At 33.4% G+C, this 16,529-nt stretch overlaps 1 long non-coding RNA gene across 2 annotated transcripts in view; it reads right to left on the bottom strand.

Annotated features, from left to right (window-relative positions):
• LOC136031338 (uncharacterized) overlaps positions 1-16,529 on the bottom strand; it is a 67,004-nt gene that overhangs the window by 45,174 nt on the left and 5,301 nt on the right. Inside the window, exons 2-3 of one of the 2 annotated variants that reach the window (XR_010618495.1) lie at positions 13,961-14,072; positions 9,891-10,059 (exon numbers count right to left, since the gene is read on the bottom strand). This is a non-coding gene — a long non-coding RNA (uncharacterized LOC136031338). Of the gene's footprint in view, positions 1-9,890; positions 10,060-13,807; positions 14,073-16,529 lie in introns of both variants that reach the window. The other variant, XR_010618494.1, reaches the window with a different exon arrangement.

Raw genomic sequence — 16,529 nt, forward strand, 5'->3', positions numbered from 1 at the left:
TTTCTGAACGTTTATGAATTAATGCATGTTTTGATTCTGGATCTCCGTACATAAATAATTAAAACGGAATTTGTATATTTATTTTTTTTTTGGCTAAATGGCTTTCTCATAGTTTTAATCGGAAGATTTTGAGAAAAAAGGGATTGGGGGAAGAGGCTTAGTTGCACTCAAGTTTTTTGATTACTTAAAAAGGTAACTAGAACTTTTAATTTTTTACGAACGTTTCTATTAGTAAAAAAATATATGCAACTTACGAATTAACTTATGTAACGAACTTCTATATTCGTAGATTTTTATTGCGTATATTAGGGGGTTCACCCCCTCGTCAATACCTCGCTTTTTACACTAAAGCTTAAATTTTGTCCCTATTCCTTAAGAATGACCTCTGAATCACAAAGGTCGTAGAATAAATAGTTGAAATTACTAAAAATACTTTAGCGTAAACAATGACGTATTACGAGGACGTGAACCTCTCATATGCGAAATAATTTCTGTTCGTTTTAAGTTTTAATGCTGTTCCTTACTTTCAGTTGAATTAACTTTTCATATTTTTTTTTTCATTTTTTTTAATAATGCTAGATTACCCTGCCCCCTTCATTGAAATTCTCTTACCCCATGACAAATTCCTCCATAGAAAGATCCTTCCACGTAACTCCTCTCAACTTCTTCCCCCCTCCCCAAACCAAAAAAAAAATCCCCCTGAAAACGTCTCTACCTTTAAGTATTACTATATGTGAACACTGGCCAAAGTTTGTAACTTGCAGCCCATCCCACGGGGACTGTGTTGGAGTAAACCGTCCCCAAAGACATAGTTATTAGGTTTTTCGACTATGGTGAACAAAATGGGTATCTTAGAATTTTGATCCAGTGACTTCGGGCAAAATATGAGCGTGGGAGGGGGACTAGGTTCCCTCCAATTTTTGGTCACTTAAAAAGGGCACCAGAAGTTTTAATTTGCGTCATAATGATCCCTCTCACGATATTCTAGGACCACTGAATTGATACGATCACCCCTGGAGAAAAAAATAAATAAATAAACATGGATCAGTGATTTGTCTTCTGGCAAAAAATGCAAAATTCCACATTTTTGTAAATAGGAACTTGAAACTTCTACAATAGGGTTTTCTGATACGCTGAATCTGATGGTGTGATTTTTGTTAAGGTTGTATGACTTTTGGGGGATGTTTCCCCTATTTTCTAAAATAAGGCAAACTTTCTCAGTCTCGTAACTTTTGATGGGTAAGACTTTACCTGATGAAATTTATATATTTAAATTTAGCCTTAAAATTCGATTCTTTTGATGTAACTATTGGTATCAAAACTCCAATTGTTAGAGTTTCGGTTACTGTTGAGCCGGGTCGCTCTTTACTACAGTTCGTTACCACAAACTGTTTGAAAACATTCAATAAAAGAATCAGCTTTTTGTGGTGATCATAAATATGTATTTGTTTATTAGTAATTAGTGCAGTTATTAGTACACAAGAGAGTTCGTAAATAAAAAAAAACAAAAACAAGAAAACAAGTTAATAAGGGGTGATTTCGATAAAAATTTGCCGTCAATTTTTGTTGGCATTGCAAGAGTACCCATAAGCTGATATATGAAGCCACTATAATCAGAAATATTTCTCCTGAACGGAATGCTAGGATTTTTTTTTCAATTTTTAACTTTATCGATTTTTAATTTATTTTGTTAATTTTTTATAGTTATGAAGTATGAAGGTGTCGAATATATTGGTTTTCATTTTTGGATTAAAAATATTGAATCAAAATTTTTTTGTTGAATTTCTTAATTTTTAGTTTTAATGTTTTACTTTGATCTGAAAATGTGTTACTTTTTATAAACAATTAAGTCTAAATGCATTAAATATTTTGGTGTTTGATAACCAAGTTCAAACTGTCGGTATTGTTAAAAAATACCCGGCCAATGCTTCGGCATTGCTCAGCAGAACTAAATGCTGGGAGTTAATATCTTAGTTTATGCAAGTAGGCTATTGTTCTGTGTATTTTTTTGTAATGATTACTTTTTTCCTTTTTATATACTAATACTTTAATTGATATACTTTTTTCATTGCCTTTAGAAGAATGTTTGTCTCTATGCTTCATTAAATAAAAAACAAACAAGCCTTTACCCTTAGCATATCCACGCCTAAAATTGAATTTGTAAAGAGAAAGCAAGACATATAAAGAAATTTCGTATAGAAATCCTGACAAATTCACCCAGTGTAAAACTCCCCCTGAAAATTTCACTTTCTGGAAACTTCCCTCTTTATGAAAAAATCTCGTTCTCCCCTCCCTATCCGAAAAATGTATGCGTACTTGCCAATAGCGAATAAAACAATGGGTAAATTTCATAACTTAAAGAACTTTCCCAAGGGGATGCAGGGGGTCATTTTATCTCTAAAGATGTAGTTATTGGGTCTTTCAGTTATGCTGAAGAAAAAAGCTATCTGAAAATTTTGATCAGACGATTTATGGAAAAAAGTGGTGTGATTGCCCTCCAATTGTTTTGGTCACTTAAATAAGGCAATATTACGTTTCATTTCCGCTATGATGAGCCCTCTGTGAAGTTTCATGTTCACTGGGTCAATATGATCACCCCTGAAAAAAAAAAAAATGAACATGCATCCGTGATCTTTCTTCTGGCAAAAATTACAAAATTCCGCATTTTTGCAGATACGAGCTTGAAACCTCTAAAAAAGGGTTCTTTGATACGTTGAATCCTGTATTGTAATTTTCATTAATATTCTATAGTTTGGAGGTGGTCTTTCCCCCTTTTATCAAAAATCAGACAAGTTTTCTCAGGCTCCTAGCCTTTGATGGGTAAGACTAAACTTACTGAAGATTATATATTTGGAATCAGCATAATAATCCAATTCATTGGATATATCTACTGGCCTCAAAATTCCGTTTTTTAAAGTTTCAGTTACTATTGAGCCGGGCCGCTCCTTACAGTTCCTTGCCACGAGCTGTTTGATTACCCATCAAAATCCGAATAGAGATCATTGAAATATTGATCGCTTGCTCTGCGTTACCAATAATATATTCTTAAAAACTATAGTATTCATAAAACTATAGAAACAGTTTTTTCAACTGAAGTAAGGAGCAAGTTTAAATATAAAACAAATATAAATTACTTTTTAGGGAGGCTGCCCCCTTCTCAACACCTTGCTCATTAAACGAAAGTTTTTAGTGTTTTGAAAAATCTTATCTTTCCAATTGCAAATTTTCTCCAAAAATTTCAAAAGAGCCAATCTTCACAGTAAAGAGGAAGGAGCTAAGGAGGAGACAGCCTCTTCGCATAAAGAATAATCTATTTAAATAGCTTTCAAATCTGTTCCTTACTTTCATTTGAAAAGATATGTTTTGTTTAATTTCTGATTATTTTCCAAATCATAGGCAGGCTTAACTAAGATATAATTTGAGGTAACGGTCCCTTAAATCCCTGGTTAATTGCTTTTAAAATATGTAAATAATAATTGTACGTTCATTAGTACCGTGCTACGTTTAAATTTGCAATATCTATTTTGTATAATATTGGAACATACTTAAAAACTTAGCGGTGAATAGTAACTTTGGCAAAAACTCCTTGTCAATATTACTACTAGAGAATTTTGTTTGGATGAAAAGGAGTATTATTGTTTTATGGATAGACATTCTGCGAGACTTTTGATCTCCTACATAACTGAAGCCATCACAACCTCTACAATAGGATTTTCTTATCAATGAAAAACATTACATGCATTTCTCTAAGTACATTAAAGTACTTTACTAGAGAATTTTGTTTGGATGAAAAGGAGTATTATTGTTTTATGGATAGACATTCTGCGAGACTTTTGATCTCCTACATAACTGAAGCCATCACAACCTCTACGATAGGATTTTCTTATCAATAAAAAACATTACATGCATTGCTCTAAGTACATTAAAGTACTTTGCTAGAGAATTTTGTTTGGATGAAAAGGAGTATTATTGTTTTATGGATAGACATTCTGCGAGACTTTTGATCTCCTACATAACTGAAGCCATCACAACCTCTACAATAGGATTTTCTTATCAATGAAAAACATTACATGCATTTCTCTAAGTACATTAAAGTACTTTACTAGAGAACCTCGTTTGGATGAAAAGGAGTATTATTGTTTTATGGATAGACATTCTGCGAGACTTTTTATCTCCTACATAACTGAAGCCATCACAACCTCTACAATAGGATTTTCTTATCAATGAAAAACATTACATGCATTTCTCTAAGTACATTAAAGTACTTTACTAGAGAATTTTGTTTGGATGAAAAGGAGTATTATTGTTTTATGGATAGGCATTCTGCGAGACTTTTGATCTCCTACATAACTGAAGCCATCACAACCTCTACAATAGGATTTTCTTATCAATGAAAAACATTACATGCATTTCTCTAAGTACATTAAAGTACTTTACTAGAGAATTATGTTTGGATGAAAAGGAGTATTATTGTTTTATGGATAGGCATTCTGCGAGACTTTTGATCTCCTACATAACTGAAGCCATCACGACCTCTACAATAGGATTTTCTTATCAATGAAAAACATTACATGCATTTCTCTAAGTACATTAAAGTACTTTACTAGAGAATTTTGTTTGGATGAAAAGGAGTATTATTGTTTTATGGATAGGCATTCTGCGAGACTTTTGATCTCCTACATAACTGAAGCCATCACAACCTCTACAATAGGATTTTCTTATCAATGAAAAACATTACATGCATTTCTCTAAGTACATTAAAGTACTTTACTAGAGAATTTTGTTTGGATGAAAAGGAGTATTATTGTTTTATGGATAGGCATTCTGCGAGACTTTTGATCTCCTACATAACTGAAGCCATCACAACCTCTACAATAGGATTTTCTTATCAATGAAAAACATTACATGCATTTCTCTAAGTACATTAAAGTACTTTACTAGAGAATTTTGTTTGGATGAAAAGGAGTATTATTGTTTTATGGATAGGCATTCTGCGAGACTTTTGATCTCCTACATAACTGAAGCCATCACAACCTCTACAATAGGATTTTCTTATCAATGAAAAACATTACATGCATTTCTCTAAGTACATTAAAGTACTTTACTAGAGAATTTTGTTTGGATGAAAAGGAGTATTATTGTTTTATGGATAGGCATTCTGCGAGACTTTTGATCTCCTACATAACTGAAGCCATCACAACCTCTACAATAGGATTTTCTTATCAATGAAAAACATTACATGCATTTCTCTAAGTACATTAAAGTACTTTACTAGAGAATCTTGTTTGGATGAAAAGGAGTATTATTGTTTTATGGATAGGCATTCTGCGAGACTTTTGATCTCCTACATAACTGAAGCCATCACAACCTCTACAATAGGATTTTCTTATCAATGAAAAACATTACATGCATTTCTCTAAGTACATTAAAGTACTTTACTAGAGAATTTTGTTTGGATGAAAAGGAGTATTATTGTTTTATGGATAGGCATTCTGCGAGACTTTTGATCTCCTACATAACTGAAGCCATCACAACCTCTACAATAGGATTTTCTTATCAATGAAAAACATTACATGCATTTCTCTAAGTACATTAAAGTACTTTACTAGAGAATTTTGTTTGGATGAAAAGGAGTATTATTGTTTTATGGATAGGCATTCTGCGAGACTTTTGATCTCCTACATAACTGAAGCCATCACAACCTCTACAATAGGATTTTCTTATCAATGAAAAACATTACATGCATTTCTCTAAGTACATTAAAGTACTTTACTAGAGAATTTTGTTTGGATGAAAAGGAGTATTATTGTTTTATGGATAGGCATTCTGCGAGACTTTTGATCTCCTACATAACTGAAGCCATCACAACCTCTACAATAGGATTTTCTTATCAATGAAAAACATTACATGCATTTCTCTAAGTACATTAAAGTACTTTACTAGAGAATTTTGTTTGGATGAAAAGGAGTATTATTGTTTTATGGATAGGCATTCTGCGAGACTTTTGATCTCCTACATAACTGAAGCCATCACAACCTCTACAATAGGATTTTCTTATCAATGAAAAACATTACATGCATTTCTCTAAGTACATTAAAGTACTTTACTAGAGAATTTTGTTTGGATGAAAAGGAGTATTATTGTTTTATGGATAGACATTCTGCGAGACTTTTGATCTCCTACATAACCGAAGCCGTCACAACCTCTACGATAGGATTTTCTTATCAATGAAAAACATTACATGCATTTCTCTAAGTACATTAAAGTACTTTACTAGAGAATTTTGTTTGGATGAAAAGGAGTATTATTGTTTTATGGATAGGCATTCTGCGAGACTTTTGATCTCCTACATAACTGAAGCCATCACAACCTCTACAATAGGATTTTCTTATCAATGAAAAACATTACATGCATTTCTCTAAGTACATTAAAGTACTTTACTAGAGAATTTTGTTTGGATGAAAAGGAGTATTATTGTTTTATGGATAGGCATTCTGCGAGACTTTTGATCTCCTACATAACTGAAGCCATCACAACCTCTACAATAGGATTTTCTTATCAATGAAAAACATTACATGCATTTCTCTAAGTACATTAAAGTACTTTACTAGAGAATTTTGTTTGGATGAAAAGGAGTATTATTGTTTTATGGATAGGCATTCTGCGAGACTTTTGATCTCCTACATAACCGAAGCCGTCACAACCTCTACGATAGGATTTTCTTATCAATAAAAAACATTACATGCATTCTCTAAGTACATTAAAGTACTTCATGTAAATAAAAAAAGAAAACAACACTTGCCTTTTCCACCTTTGTGCTGGTAGATATGGAAATGTAACATTTTATCTGTATAGAAAAACAATTTAATTAATTCCTACTCCCAACTGACCTCTTTCAACTTTTATATGAAATCTCATGAAGAGTAAGCAGTTTATCCATTAAAATGTACTTTTTTAGGAATCTACCCTACCCCACCTAGACAATGACTCATCCCTCGTCATAGCTGATACGCAATTACAGATTACCAAACGTAGCCTAATTTTATTACAAATAAAGCGAATCAACTTCTTTGAATCCAGTGCTGCCACCTTGTGGCATTACTTCTTTTGCAACTGGGAGGCCTAAAATATAGTTATTGATACTTTTGAATCAATTACCTCATTAGAATTTTAAATTGATTGGAAATTCTTCCACTTCGAGGTAAAGCTGTAGTCTAGTGCCCCAAAATAACAAGAAAACAAGACTTTCCGCTGACGCAATCTGTACGGTCACTTAAAAAAAGTTTTAAATTTACTTTTGAATGAGTTCCCTCCCAATTATCTTGGTCCTTCGGTTTGGTATAATCATCCCTGGGAAATAACAAAACAAATAACATGTATCGACGATGCTTCTTCTGAAAAAAAAAGCTAATTTCCACATTTTGAAGATTGGAGCTTGAATCCTCTATGGTAGGCACTCTGACATTGCGAATCTAATAAAGGGATTTCCAATAAAATAGCTTGCTTTTTTGGAGGTGTTTCCCCTTTTTCTTAGAAAATCAGGCAAATTTTCTCAGATTTTTGGTTTTGGGTGGGTAACAATAAACTGAAAGCATTTTATATATTTAGAATCAACATAAAAAGTCAGTACTGCCGGTATAGAAATTATCATTAGAATTGTGTTTTTAGCTTTGGTGAATATTGGTCCAAGTCAATTTTTTTACTTCCACTTTTCTAATCACTATCTATTTGATAAGATTCTCTAATGACAAAATTTTTCTTGAACCTGTTCATTTTATTTAGTTGAATAGGGCAATAAAAAAAGAGGGTTAATTTGACAACTGGATAGTAAGTTTAAATTTTGTTTTTATTTCGCTGTTCTTTTTTTAATGTTTGAATATATAAGGAATTTAAGGTCAAGGGGGAGAATTGTCCTGTTATGAAAGAGGTACATTTTACATGGCCGTTATAAAATCAAAACGTGGTATCTATGCAGGCAGGATGATTTTCGAGTATCTCTACCCCATCTGTAAACTATTCTAAGGCGTAGAAAATTGCATAAAGACAAGTCTACGTATGTTATGATCTACGGAAGCAACAAATCTTTCTGTAATATTGGTTTGAATTTGATTTTCTTTCAAAATTCAAGGCATAACAATTAGATATATTATTGATTAAATAAATAAATCCCTTTAGCAGGAATCCTTGTCGTTTAAAATTTACTGTATTTTGTTTCATTTTGCACACAATTTAGTTGCTCTTTTTATCTGAGAGTTTTTCCTAAATGTATCTAAATTAACCTCATTCCTACAAAAAAAAATCATGGAATATATTCTCAGACACCCAACCACCACTGATATTTTGGCGTTTAGCCCCCCTCCCTCTAGGAAATTTTCTGCCGAAGCCCTTGATATCCTGGGAATATATCACGAGATATCTACCTCCAGTCCTTCTCCCTCGAAAGAGTACTGACATTTTATGACTTTTTACAATCTTTGTTTTATAAAAGAAAAACCTAGAAAATAGACCTTCTACTCAAATGAGGCATAAGAAAAGTATTTCCAGACAACTACCATTGCTCAATCTGAATTTATAATGTTTTAAAGGTAAAATCTAGACTATTTAATAAAATCAGGAAAAAAAATCATGATGTGGACTAAAATTCTACTGAAACAACAGGAATTGTATTTTCAAAAACGAAAGCCAATGAAAAATGAATCGAAAGCTGATAAATCAAAAACATGATAATGCATTGAAACGACAATCACGAGCATCGATTGTTTTAAACATTGGGCTTTTCACAGAAGAATTAATCCTAGACTGAATACAGCTGTCCTTCACCTTACATTTATATAAATTACCTAGAGTTCCCTCATATATAGAATAATTTTTATGTTTCGAGTCTTAATGTCACTGTTAACTTTTGTTCAAAAAATGCCTTTTTTTTATATTTATGCACGTCAGAGACCAATAGTACATGTACTAGCTAGCAGAAGCTGCAAACTCACCAACGTCAAATATGGCCATGGTATGACAACCGATTTCTGACATAAAATCTACACCATCGTTAGTGCGTACGAAATCCGAAAAGTCGATTGAATTCCCTTTCTAGCGTTTAACAACCGTATATTTTATAAGGATTACTAACAAAAACAATAAAAAATAAGTGAAACCCATCACTCTTTAACAGGTCCACGCTTTTATGTTGACAACAATTTTCATTTTACTTGGTTTCTTTACTTAAAGCAAGATTTTTATTTTAGCCTTAAGATTTGGCGGATAAAAATATTTAGCGTCATTATTTTCATAAAAACATTATTTTAATATAAAATTTCAAGCTTAGCAACCCCATTTTGGTAACATGCCTTAACTACCTCCATTTCTGTCTTATTAGTGATTTGGTTTGGTTAAGATTACCGTATTTAAAGACAAATATAGACCCTAGAGTTGTCTATGAGCCTTTGGTCGCTTAAGTTTATAGGCTGTATATCAAGGCCCACCGAACATTTTAAGGGACAAGCTATATTATTCTAAGAAAGCGCAACCAATAAAAAATTTAATATTGCAAAAAATAACCATGTCAGTGCTGTGTCTTGAGTTGTGCCTTGACTTAAATTACGTTTACTTTACCTGTTTTTGAGGAATTTTGTCCAAGAGACTCAAAAATTAATTTGATTTTCAATATAATTTATTTGATGTAAATTATTAACAAAAAACTTCCCCTCCAAATCCTCACATCCCCTCCAAACACTATGGCATGATATGGAAATGGGACTGACAGTATGTTTTTATTCAAATAAACAGGTTAAATTTGAGCCACCCGGTGAAGACACACTTTACTTAGCATTTTCCATTCTTCTAAAGCGGCTTAAAAACTTTGCTGAAAAATAGCAAAAGGAAAATTCGCTTACGCAGGCGCTTCCCCTGGATGCAATCGTTTTCTTCTGAGTAATTCCAGGCTCCTCATTGATTAGCCTGCCATCTTTTGTAATTTTATTGGCTTAAAAGTACAAGAAAAGAAATTGAAGAATATGCAGGACGAAAACGAATAAGCCAGAAGTTGCCGACGATCCCAATGAACTAAAATATAATAAACAAATTCGTCTATTGCTGCAACTGCCATCTAGATAGTTTTTTTTATTTCAAAGATGCCATGACAAATAAGAAACTTCATTTTGATAAAGAATATATTACAGACAAATAACGAGAAACAGAACTTGATTGAATCCTGTCTAAAATAAATAACAAAAAAAAAAAAAAAAAAAAAAAAATACCATCTAGGCTGTAGAATATGGTTGGTAACGAAAATGGTTGGAATAATGTTTAATTCCCAGGTTTACAGTTTCTTTTAGGTTTGCTCCAATAGGCATGCCCAGGTAAATTAGGCTGCTGGCAAAAGGAACTCCAGAGCCGGGTAGACTTATTGCGTTTCTATTGCCTTTATAGTTGAATGGTAGAACCATCTAGAATCTAGACTGTAAAATATGGTAATAAAGGAAATATCAAATAGCGTAAAGTTTATTCAGCAGACAAATACCTTCTAAGCATGAGGTTGCAAACTAAAACTAAAATCTCTTCTTTTTCAATATTTAGCAATCAGTTTAGCTACTCTAGTCACCTGTTAACATCACAGCATAGGGAGTCTATTGCATATGGACCATATTTTCCCAAGCAGGGCGTCATTGCCTTGTAGGAAAGTGATTCTTAGGCTTGTTTTACAGCAACCCCACAACCATAAGGGAATTTTTATTTATACCTATTAAATCTAATTGTAGTACCCTGAAATTAAGATTATTATACTATTTTCTGGGACACTGAAAGAAATTTGAACAAGAGAGGGGAAGGGGAGTTAGGGGTTTTCGCCTTCCCTACAAAAAGATTGTTATTTGTTTATGTTCCTGTAATTGCATGTATATTTTTGTGTAATTTACGTATATTTTTAGTCCGTGCCCTTCATTCCCTCGAAATGCTGCTTCTTCCAGAAACAAATTCTTACATGCCTGAATTGGTGCTTATAAAAGGATAGCATTGTTTAATTCTTTGTTTACACTTCATATCATCCGTTTTGCGCAGAGAAACCCACAACCATAATTCCAGGAATTGCGCGATAATTTAGGAGAATTGCTTTACAGACACATGAAAAATACACGAAAAGCTGTTTGAAAATATGAATGTACAAGCTGACAAAATCAAAAACTCAAGCAAGGCTCTGACAGAAAACGGTGAAATTTGCCGAGCGGGGATGACCACGGTTCCTTAATATGTGAATTACGGGTGCTATGTCTGATTGAAAACTATTATCTGAGTCCTCTGAAAGTTTCAGAAAGTTAATATGAACTTTCAATTCAAATCCAGTAGAAAATAGAAACGAAACAAATATTTGTCCACAATGCCGGTAATTTGTTTCTGATGAAGCTGTGGAATCCAGCAGGGGAAGTCAAACTCGCTCCTGTTTGAACAAAGCTCAATAATAGTTTAATTTTCTAATTTTAAGGATCACCGACAATGTTAAGACTGAAAATAAAAGACGCTACACATGTACTTGAGAGGATTTACAAACATCGAAAACACAAGCTATCAAAATAATGTAATACAGTCTACCAATGAATTCTTTAGATTTTCAATATTTTTTTTCAAAATTCCGTGATTTTTTGCGGCTCATATACTATTTTGATATACTGATTTGACTGTTTTGAAGAAGTGAACTCTTCTCGCAGACTTACAAAATGTTGGACTTGTTTAAAAAGAAATTAATAAAAAGAGTGGATATTCCTGTATGGGGTGTAAGTGAATATTTTTATGGGGGAAGAAGCTGCCAGAATTTTCGAAGGTGGATTTTAGGATCAAATTCTGCAGCGTTTCATAAGACATCCATTTGATCAATATTTACCTTCCCTTAATTTGGCTGAATATATTTGATCTAAGTGTGCAGTTTGGATGCTAAAAGGAACCTAGCTCCCCTCTGCTTGCAGAAGTACTTCTAGAGTGAAATAAAGATAACGTCTACAACATATGTTTTCCTACAAAAAGGCAGGAAAAGGGTAGTTTTCTTTACCAATATTTGTCCTATGGATTTCCCCTTTTTAATAAGGGAAGAGGCCAGAACCGCCACTGCCCAAACCGAGGACACCCTGTTTTTCGTTTAACCTTAGACGGTTTGCCATAAAGCAAAATCTTTGGCAATCTGTCATCCTTCGTCCACAGAACATGCCCTAGCCATCTACAGTCTGAAATACGACCAATCAGTGGGGTACCCAAAAAAATCTGCAGGCAAATTCTCTGGAAAATATATAGCAAATCTTCCTACGTTTTTCAGAGTCCACATGCTTCAGAACTATACTTGACCACTGTCATCACTATAACTTCCAATATTCTAATCTTGGTCTGCAGACTTTTAAAACATTTTTCAACTGTGAAAATACACCCTAATTTTTTTTCTACTTTTATCATCTTCACTGCATCCACCGTCTTTACTAATTATATTACCTCGGTAAATGAAGCTGTCAACTTGACTCCTCCCCCCTTCAAAACAAAATATCAGGGGCCTACCTTTGTCAGGCATTATTTTATTTAGAAGCATTGTTATGCCCAAATTATACCTTAGTATAAAGTTCAGGGAATCGAAAGGTAGCATCCAAAATATTTAGAATAACCCTAGACAATATTATATAAATAGGTACAAAATAATAAAACAAAACACGAGCTTTTATTAGGTGAAAGTATGGAATGATGCTAAAACTTGGAACGACGATAAATTATACTAAATATCAAGGACACTGCTCTTTAAATCCCCACTGTTTAGGCTTTAATTTAATTTATGAATCATTAAGAGTATAATCGGTACTCTTGATATGCTAACTAATGGGGGAAATTAGCAGACTCTTTCAATTTGCAAGAAAGCATTAATCTACTACAATGAACTCCAAGAACTGTTGTGTTATGATTATTTTATGTTTTGACCATTGCTGTTATGTTAGCATATTCTGAATTATATTAGATGGACAGGTTTTACAGTTGCAATTATTTTCTGCGCAAAAAAAATAACTTCTAAAAGTTTTCTAAGAAAACATATTTTTCAAATCTGCCTGTTACTAAATTGCCACGTCCATGTTTCCCTGGCTTTATTGGTTCACGTTATCCTTTTTGAACAATAGTTTCTCTTCAAACATAACATGATTTAATAAAATAGAGCCTTAAAAGCTGACCAGTCATTCCTCTATGGATTTTTACAATCAACAACCTTTTCGACCATGCTTTGAAAAATTCTTTTCCCAGCTTTTTTTCAGCTAAATATAAGCTTTACACGAGAAACAATTAAGAAAGAACAAGTGACAAAAAAAAAAAACGACTAAATGTTCAGATTTTTTTTTCTTGTTTTTAATGCAACCAATAAAGCACTAGAATATTGCTACCCTAAACTCTAACATACATCATTTGTTGCTTAAAATGTCGTTTTAAATGAGAATAAATGTAAATTGTGGGATGTATAAGGTAGTTTATACTTAGAAATATCCTTTTTTAATCTTACTGACTTAAGGGTAACTTTACTGACTTAAAAATAATTTTCTTAGACATAAATACTGATTTCACGGATTGACTAAGGACGAATATACTTAAAAATATAAGGAATGACTTGAAAACATAATTTTTATATATTACTGACTAAAAGGACTAATCAAAAAGGAATATACTAGAAATATAAGGAATGACTTAAGAAATATATTTTTTGACTCGGATGAAATGACTCGGAAATATAATATTTAAACCTTACTGTCTCAAGGGACTGACCAAGGAGGAATGACTTAGAAATACTATTTTTAAACCTTACTGTCTCAAGGAATTGACCAAGGAGGGGAATAACTCTGCTCCTTTTTGCTAGCATTTTTCTGCATCAATCTAAAAGAACGAGCCAACGTAAAATATAGTTCTTTTCATAACGATGAACGGCCATAAGCTAGTGGAATCTAAGCCATATTCATACTTTGTATTAAGTTGTGGATGCATAACTCGTCCCGATACGTCTAATCTGCAATGTCTCTTAAATATGGCTTTTTACTGTTCATTTCGCTGCGCCAGTCCAATTGTGTATGGATCTGAAAGAAAAAGTTGATAAAGAACTTAATTGGAGAATCTTTTTTTTGTGACTGACAGTCGAAAACTCAAGGAATCAAAGTCATATGCACAATCTGAATGAGGTTGCGGATGCATAACTCTTCTCACTGCGTCTATTTCGAGCACTATATTTCTGCAATGTCTCTTAAATATGATTTTTTTTACTGAAGATTTCTTTGTGCCTGTCTTTTGTGTATTGGTCTGAAAGAAAAAGGTAAAATACTATAGTAACTGGAGTATCTTTTTCGTGACGATGAACAGCCAAAAGCTCAAGAAATCCAAGCCATCTGCATAATCCATGTTCAGGTGTGGATGCTTAAATCGGTTCAGTGCAACTATTTCCATAACCACATTTCTACGATGTCGTTTAAATATGTATTTTTACTGATGACCGCCGTAGTGCCATTGTCTGCTATTTCAGAAGATTTTGAAGTTGATAGCAGTAGGTCAGTTGACAAATACGGCTATACTTATGATAACTTTGGAAGTGCTAGTGGACACAATGGAGGATGCTGTGGAGGAAAGAATGATTTGCTACCTCTCCTTGCACTGGTGGGACTTTCTTTGCTACTAATATACCTCATTACAACTGCTCTTACGACCACAAGCTTTTTCTTTAGTAGGAAAATGAGGAAACTCAAGTATAAAGAATTTGATCCTGAAACGGGTAAGTTATTTTACTGTTGCTAGTGACTCTTCGCAGTCATAGATTAAGCTCAGAGATTTTTTTAGTTGAGGCTGGTGGTCAGCTAGAGAAATGGAGAGGTTACTTTAGTCTGTTGAAGCTCAGCCTTAGACAGGTTTGAAGAATTTTTCTGAGAAAACAATCAATTTCTTAAATGGACATCGCCTATTCTTGTCCCCTCATTGATGTCCATGGTTGCAGTGTCAAATACCAGAGACCCACCAGATATTGAAACATTCTCCTCGATTGTACCTTATTTCGGACTTCAGCTCTGATTTTAGTTTAGACTCTAGGGTACATTTTACCGGTCCATCAAAATCCGGAGTATCCGGTACTTTTCTTACCGTCTTATGGACTATTTAGTAAAATCTTCCTCAGAATATGGTCTTTGTGCATCCTGATGATACATCTAAGTATTAAATATTCAAAATGAGTCTTGAAACAAAATATTTGTCTTTGAAAAAAAATATTAGTCTTGAAAAAAGTAATCAAATTAGTCTTCTAAAGCAGATTTTGCAGTCTTTAACGAAGTCCTGCATATTCTTTTCTTCTTTTTCTGTGTCCATGTAAAAGCAAAAAAATTGCTTCGCCAAGTAGCTTTTCAGTTTCCCCTCTCTAGAGGACCAGATCAATTAAAATTTCGAATAATTCTGGGAATAAGTATTTATGACAAGAACTCCTTGCAAAATACTGATGTTATAGGGTCAAACTGCAATCTTTAGGGCAAGTGTTTAGCCACAAAAAATTTTTTTCTTCATTTTGTCCCTGTTCTCCTTCCTATTACAATAATCTTAATCTCAGTGAATACTTTTAAAGAGTGATTTTTCCCCTCAGAAGATGCAGATGTGTCCCTAATCATGGTTGCCGCAGCAGCTGCAACCTAGTGAAGAGGGAGTCGCAGTGCATAGTAACGATTAGTAACCAAAAATTAAATACAGATTTCATGAAACTGTCTAGTGACAAATTTCCCAACTTGTACTAACGAAGAAATAGTATCTTTCATTCATTCAATTAATTAATAATTTGCAATTATGAAAACAGCTTTTTGAAATTTTCACAAGAACCTAAAACCCCTTAAATGTGATGTTAAATTGAAATAAAAAGTGTATGAGCCCCATTATATCAGGGAGAGTTTGGGGAATTGAGGTATGATTTTCAGGTGGTGCTTTGAAGGGAAGGGGGGTGGGGGGGGGGAAGAAAATTAGACTGCAAACTTCGACTTAGAGAAGAGACAGAGGTAAATTGAAAGAAACCATATATCTAGGTTATCAAAATTATATTATATGCAAGATCTTTGTGACGACAGCTGAAACTCTTGGAATAATGGGTGGAGAAAAAAGAGAGGGGGCCCTCGTGTTTTATTTACAGTTAGAAAATGTAGAGGGCAAAGAAATATTTGTCCTTGATCCGTCTAAAAATTTTGAGCTGTTGTTCTAAGCGGAACTTTAAGTCTATTCTCGGTGAAGTAGTGACTTAAATCAAAAGATATATGCCCCCAGGTTATCTTTGCCAAATATATTCCCCTAGGCCATCAAAATAAAATACTTTTAATATCTCCGGAAACACTTGGGGATCAAGTTACAAGTTTCAGGGAGTATTTTCGGGACAAAGGGACACAAAATACTATACTTGGGGAATAGATAAGGGCACAAAAACAATTTGCATTCTATTAGTTTGTAAAAAAAATCATTTTCCCGTGCTGCCGATGGTCTGCGTAGCGCAGGCACCGATCTCCTGATTCTCTGCCGTCTGC

The sequence above is a fragment of the Artemia franciscana genome, chromosome 9 (genome assembly GCF_032884065.1).
Source record: "Artemia franciscana chromosome 9, ASM3288406v1, whole genome shotgun sequence".
Classification (NCBI taxonomy): domain Eukaryota; kingdom Metazoa; phylum Arthropoda; class Branchiopoda; order Anostraca; family Artemiidae; genus Artemia; species Artemia franciscana.